The sequence below is a fragment of the Tauraco erythrolophus genome, chromosome 14 (genome assembly GCF_009769465.1).
Source record: "Tauraco erythrolophus isolate bTauEry1 chromosome 14, bTauEry1.pri, whole genome shotgun sequence".
NCBI classification, from domain to species: domain Eukaryota; kingdom Metazoa; phylum Chordata; class Aves; order Musophagiformes; family Musophagidae; genus Tauraco; species Tauraco erythrolophus.
Window position 1 is genome coordinate 19,299,326 of NC_141478.1, and position 6,624 is coordinate 19,305,949.

The window sequence follows — 6,624 nt, forward strand, 5'->3', positions numbered from 1 at the left end:
CGCCGCCGCCGGCCTGCCCCTCCTCGCGCGCGCCGCTCCGGTCTGCGGTGCGTGGCGGGGGCGGGGCTTGCCGGGGCGGAGCGGGGCCCCCCGGGGCGGAGCGGGGCCCCCGGCGGTCACCGGGGCGGCCGGGCTGGGGGCGGGCGCGGCGCCGGTTTGTGACGGGCTTGTAGCAACCGTGCGGGAGTCTCGTCGGCGCTGGGACGTTGTTGGCGGCGCTCGCGAAAACGCCCCCGAGTCGCTGCCGTGCACGTAGCGGGACTCGCTCACCGTTAACGGATCAGGAAAGCAGCGCGGAGTGCGCGCGTGTGCCGCTGGCTTCCTGCGGAGGGTTTTCGGCCGAGCTGGCAGCCTCGCCTTTCTCGTAGGCAAAATGGCACTTAGCGGAAAAAGCGCCCCTGATGGTGGCCGTTAAGGGGTTATGGAGGGCGGTACCGCCACGCTCGCTCTCACGGGCGTTCAAAAACTCATTAAGCGCAGAGAAAGTCCTAATATGATTTCAGTTCTCTTTTCAAAAAATCTGCTCGTTTTTACCTCTAACAGATTAATACGTGACGCTTTCAGTAATACTTGACATTTTCAGGTAGTAAATGGAATCCAGAAGTCCCATCTACTTTTATATTAGATGCTGACTAAGTTGTCGGTCATAATGTCATTTCATACTAAATGACACATTGCGTGAAGTTGTACCTATGTGCGTATTCTTCTGCAGTTTCCCACTCCCGTCAAAAAGAAAAATGCAGAATTTGTTAGTTACCATTTATGTGTTTAAACCGATTTAGAGAACCTCTGATAAACAAAAATGTTGCAGATAGTGAGAATGAAAAAAAAAATCACCTTTTTTTTTAGTAAGAGATTGAGTGTTTTTTTCCATAAGTCAATAAAAACAATCACAAATATAATCTGTAAAGACTCTTGTATGTAATTAAGTCCAGAACATTTAAAAGTGTAATTCACTAAAAGTCCAGTAAGTGGCACAAATAGATCTTAAGAAAATTGCTTAGTATGAAAAGTCTTCTAAAACGTACAGTGGGGAGTATGTTGAGCCATATCCTTTCTGAAGAGAGAACTGATGCATTTAGCAAAAATTATTTTAAAAGTTTGCCAGGAGCACAAGTGAAGATGTAAGTTTTATAGCGGCGTATCTTTCTGACAGCAATATTCTCACAGCTGGGATGGCCTCTTCAGTGCTGACACTGTACACAATTTTCAAAATGCTTCCTTGCCACCCCAAAACCCTACATTATTCTGCAAGAATAGACCCATGTGTTGTACTGCTCCAAGCCATTATATTGGTTTTCCTCTTCTCTCCCTCACAACCATTGTCTTGTAACATTGTAATGCTATGTTAGCATTTTTTCCTTATGCGCTGGAGTGGTGATGACACACAGATGGAGGTATTTTGGAAGTATTTCTTGTTCTATCATGGGGAATTTAATATGAAAGGCTCTGACTCATACTTTCCCCTGCACGCTGTCCTGTGAAGCCAACATAAACCAGCTATCAGCACACAGTCAGTTCTTGAGCCTTAGCTGTTCCTACTACCTTTCAGTCTTTTTCAAATGTAAATTATTTATCCGCAAGCAGAAGGGAAAGGGGAAAATCTATGAAGCCTGTTGATTCAGAATCTGAAGGAGAATTATGTTGGGTTTTTTTGTTTGTTTAAGAAAATACCTTCACAATGTATAAAGCACTACTGACAAAAAAAAACAGAACTTCTGAAGTGCCGCCCTCCTTCACCTCTTCCTCCTAGCTTTCCCTTCTTAAATGTCTTTCCGGCAAGAAGCCTCTGCTGCTTGAGGAAGACTTTAAAGTCACAATTTACATTAAAAATTGGTTTCTGTAGAAGAAGGGAAACATAGGATGATCTGAAAACAGGATGTGTTTTGGACATATTCCTCTGTTTGGTTCTCTATTTTGGTTTTACTGGGAGATTCATTTCCTTTTCATAACTGCTTGTAGTTCAGTGGCTTGCTGAATGAGTCACTTCTAATGCATTACCTTCAATCTTATGATTGAAACTTTTTTTGAAGTATACTCTTCAGAAAACAGAAATGCAGCACTGAGTTTAAGTTGCAAGTCAATGAGGGGAGAAATGCATTGTGTACCACAGTGGCGTGGCCTACAGAGACAGAGAGAGATTCAGGTCTAAGAGAGTGACTTCCTCTTTCCAGTCTTCTCCCGGCAAACAAAGACTTTGATCTCACTGTAGAGAAAAGAACAAGAAACGTTATCTGTCTGCTAGAATGACGACAGAAAATTTCCAAAAGCCAACCTGGAGATATTTAAAAACAACATAATGACGGTTGGGGTTTTTTCCCCTGCATTGCGAGCGGCAGCATCTTGCTGTTTAAAAGCTGAATCTGTCTCTGAGGACATGTGTTGTGGTGGTCTCGGGCTGGGCTGGTACAGCCAGCAAGCCCCCCGTGCGATGGGGGAGGCAGCGGCAGAGCGCCCGCTGACACCCAGTTCTGCTCCGTTTGTGGCCGTCTGCAGCTGAGTTTGGGTGGGTCCTTAGGGTTTGCTATCTGACGTTGCAAGAATACAGGCCTTTTAGGGGGTTTACTATAAAACCTGGTTTAAACTGACTGTGGTCACTGAGAAAGTGATTTAAAAAAAACAAATTCACCCTAATAATGCTTAGTTTGATTTGTGTAGAATACTAAAGCATGGATGGGTTTCTCTGTAGTCCTATCATTAAGACAGTTTAGATTTCCGTAGACTAACCAGCTCTAAACTATGCTAAGAATAAGTAGGTTCTCTTCAAGTGGTATGTTTGATCTGGAACGCAGTCTGCCTGTGGTTTTGCCTGTACTGCAGAATTAAGTATTATAATTTTAATTGATTATAAGTTAATGGTGTAGTCATTTGGTTTAAATATGCTTATGTTGAGATAGTTTAGATTAGCACTGGAACTCGAAGAAGGTCCACTTTTAGCACTACCTTAATAGCAAACTTTGAAATTGATGGAATGTACAGATAAGAGTCTTACAGTGGTTTTTCCTTTCTGGAAATGAAATGCACATACTTTATTTTTTCCAATAATGACTTGATTTAAGCCCTTCTATGTAAAATTCTGCAGCATATGCATGTGGAAAATTCATACATTTAGATCACTAGAGTAAAGAAGAACACCGTTCTTTGTAAAGGCCACAAAAAAATAAACCTGTGCATTGATATTCTTAGAATATTCTTCAAATGCAGTGTAGAATGAGCATAGAAGTATCTACCAGCAGTGAAAGACGTCTTTGCTGGAACTGGGGAGTAAGTGACGTTTTTTTTAAACGAGTGTCACATGATGGTCATCAAACAGTAATAAATTGCAGAGGCATCTGCCAAAACCAGAGTTGTTAAAGATACACATCAAAAATATTATTATATTAGCTAGCAGAGTCTAAAAGCTAAGGAGCAAAGTTCATGTTAGTGATTTGTCATGAGGTGGCATTCAGAGCAACTTGTAGGACTTGGACCTGTGGATTCCAATTAGTGCCAAAGTAACAGGATCCTGGTTCTACCGACATGTTTTATTTAAACTTTCTATATTGATTTGAAACCTCATACTTAAACAATTAAGATGTAGAATTGTCTACAATTTCGTATGCATTGAACAGAAGAGCTGGAATAAAGATAGATTTTCACACAGTTCTCTCTTTACTAAACCAGTCTCACCTTTGAACTGAGGGGAAAAAAGGATTTTTGAAGGCTAGAAGTAAAGATGCCTATCATTTGAGAAAGTAAAAATGAGAGTGAGAATGAAGTAGCAATGTAATCTGTTTTTTTTTTTTCTTTAAAAAAAGGCGTTGGTAAACTAGTCACAGTATTTTCTGGGGTTTTAAATGTGTATGTAAAGATTGTTGAATTTATTGCATATGAATAGAGGGAGTAATTGCATTTTGCTGTTCATATTAGTGCCTTTCTTAAATTGAGTGCTTTAACAGATGCATTTTATATACACCTCAGTGACTAATGGAATTCCACTGTATCTTGGTTGGGACTCAACATCTGTTTACTGGATAAGCTTCAACTGAGGTATTCAGGCAAAACTGTTAGGGCAGTCATTTAGGGGTCGTAAAGGGTTTTAAAATTCTGCTTTTTGGAAACGTACAAATCAGCATCACACCGTTACGGTGCTTTCTGCTTTTATACAGTGACAAAAGGTGAGCCATGGTATCAAACATTTTCTATTTGCTACATGTTCAGTGTTCCTCTCAGTGGTTCTCCCATGTCAGAAGAAATGAAATGTTTGATTGTAGTTGACCTATTTGACTGTAATGCAATATAACACAAATGTTGCCTTTTCCAATTTAGTGCAGTAACAGAGACTGGGCTTCAAAGTGTTTTCATGGAACAGGTGCCGTAGGGGCTTGGTTATTGAGCCTTAACAGCTTTGACAGTACTCCTCAAAGTTTTACTAACATATTGCAAAGTACACAATTGTACAATTACAGTTTTTCCATATTCTAGAAGATGAAAAAATGTAATTTTTGTATCTTGCTTTTAAAGTTCATGGCTAAGTAAACATCTGTCCCCTGAATCTGGCAAACTGGCACTTTTCCAAATCAGAACAGAACGCAATATTGCAAAGCACCAATGTAATTAAAGAGGGAAGTGATTTGCATTATTTTTCTATAAAACGACTCTTTAGTAACAGATGGCGATCACAAACATATTGCTCCAGAGACATATGGAAGCCTATTTGTTCCATAAAACTCAAGAGTGAATATTAACCCTAAAATTACTCTCCTCAATGGTGGAATACGATTGTGTAGTAATCTTCAGTATGGCCATAATTACAGTACGTAGCAACTCATGTCTCTGAAAATACAGATACAGGGAAATGTTTCAGAGATTAGTTTTTCATTTGCAGTTTCCTATAATCTGATTATTCATGCTAGTCTGAAATAATTAACCAGTTTGGTTTGACTGCTTCAGTGCCAGGTTGCCATTATTGTTTATTAACTTAAATCTTGTACTAAGTATTGTAACAACCCATCTTAAATGATGATGCCCAACTGCTCATTATATAGTAAAAAATGAACCAAGCAGCCATGTTTTCAAATTCCACCCTGAAGAGGGCAGAGGTCTCCAAGTGTATAAAAAAAACCCAAAACCCCCAGCAATTGCCCCCATCCTTGTTTTGCTGCCTTGATTCTGCTCTATCAGATGATATCTTGGTGTCTCAGAGGTCTCAATCAAACAGGCAATGAAATTTTTACTCGAATCACAACACAGCATCTGTGATATAAAATTAGATTTTGATACAATTAACTGGAAGTGAGATTAGCATTCATGACAAGCTTCTCCTGAATTCACCTTGTACAGAGATTTACATCAGATCCGTCATTGGGTTTTTGGTGGTTTGTTGTCACAAACATATATTGGCCAGGAACACTACCAAACCGAGATCCTTAACAAGGAAGATGTGGAATAATTAATGACTAGGAGCAGAACAGCTTTTGCTTTTTCAAGGTTTATAATGGCTGAAGGTATTTGTTTGGAGTGATTCCTCGGAATAGGTTGCACAAATACAGCAGTAGTCAGGTGTTAGACTAGTTCAGCTCTATTTCACCCATCAAATTGTAGGTTAATGTCATGGAGTGATTTTTTGTGTGCTTGGAATATGGAGGCTAACCATGTATGACAGAGCTTTAATATTCAAAACTCATTTTGTTTGATTCCGTATAGAACTCAACATATATATTTGCCAGATTAACACCAAAAAAAGTGAGAAAGGACCTTTTGCAGTTGTAGGCTGGGTTATAACTAATAGATCTGGCTGCAGATAGGAGACACATATGAGCAGGTAGCTCTGGACTGCTGTTGGGCACCTGAATTGCATTTGCACCCTCAGTCCCATTTAGAGGGTGCTTGGAACACTAGCAGGAGAAATCACAGGGTCCCTGAGGGCCTCCTAAGGCTGCGCCTCACTCCTGCCTCACTCCAGGCAGCTGGTGAGCAGGATGTCCCGCTGCGTGACCCGCAGGAGTGGGGCGCTGGGCAGGGGGTGCTGGAGGGCCGTCAGTGCGCGGAGGTGAGGGGAAGCCCCGAAGGAGCTGGGAAAGAAGCTGGTGGCTCGGGCCTGGCAGGATGATGATCCCCTAACGAATGATTTGGGGAAAATGGCTTTTTTCCCTTTGTTTTCCTAAGAGCGAAGTAAGAACTGTTGTAGTGATTTACCATGCTAGAGATTTGTGTTGATAGCTTACCTAAAGGCTACAATTTTTAAATTAAATTAAAGCAATAGCTCTTTGCTGTCATTTTGAAGTGTTTCAGTAATGCTCTTTGTTTCTGTAGTGCCTTGTGATACCCTGTGAGGAACACAGATAATGACTACATAACGAGGCTGCCTCACACCAAGAGATAATTATTGGTGGGAAAAGATAGGGAAAAGTGTTTATTGAAGTGCTGTGGAATAGCCACGTTGTTCTGGAATGCCGACATTTGTAACGCTACTTGAGACTGTGTGAAAACAGTTTTTCTGTTGTTGTGTGAACGAGTTTCTTCCTTGACACTCCCAAAGCAACCCGTGAAGGTCTGAGGCCACACGCACACTCGCGTTTCACCTGTGTGTGTTGGTGATGCGCAGTATTACGCCATTCTTTATTGTGTCACTTGAGCAGATAA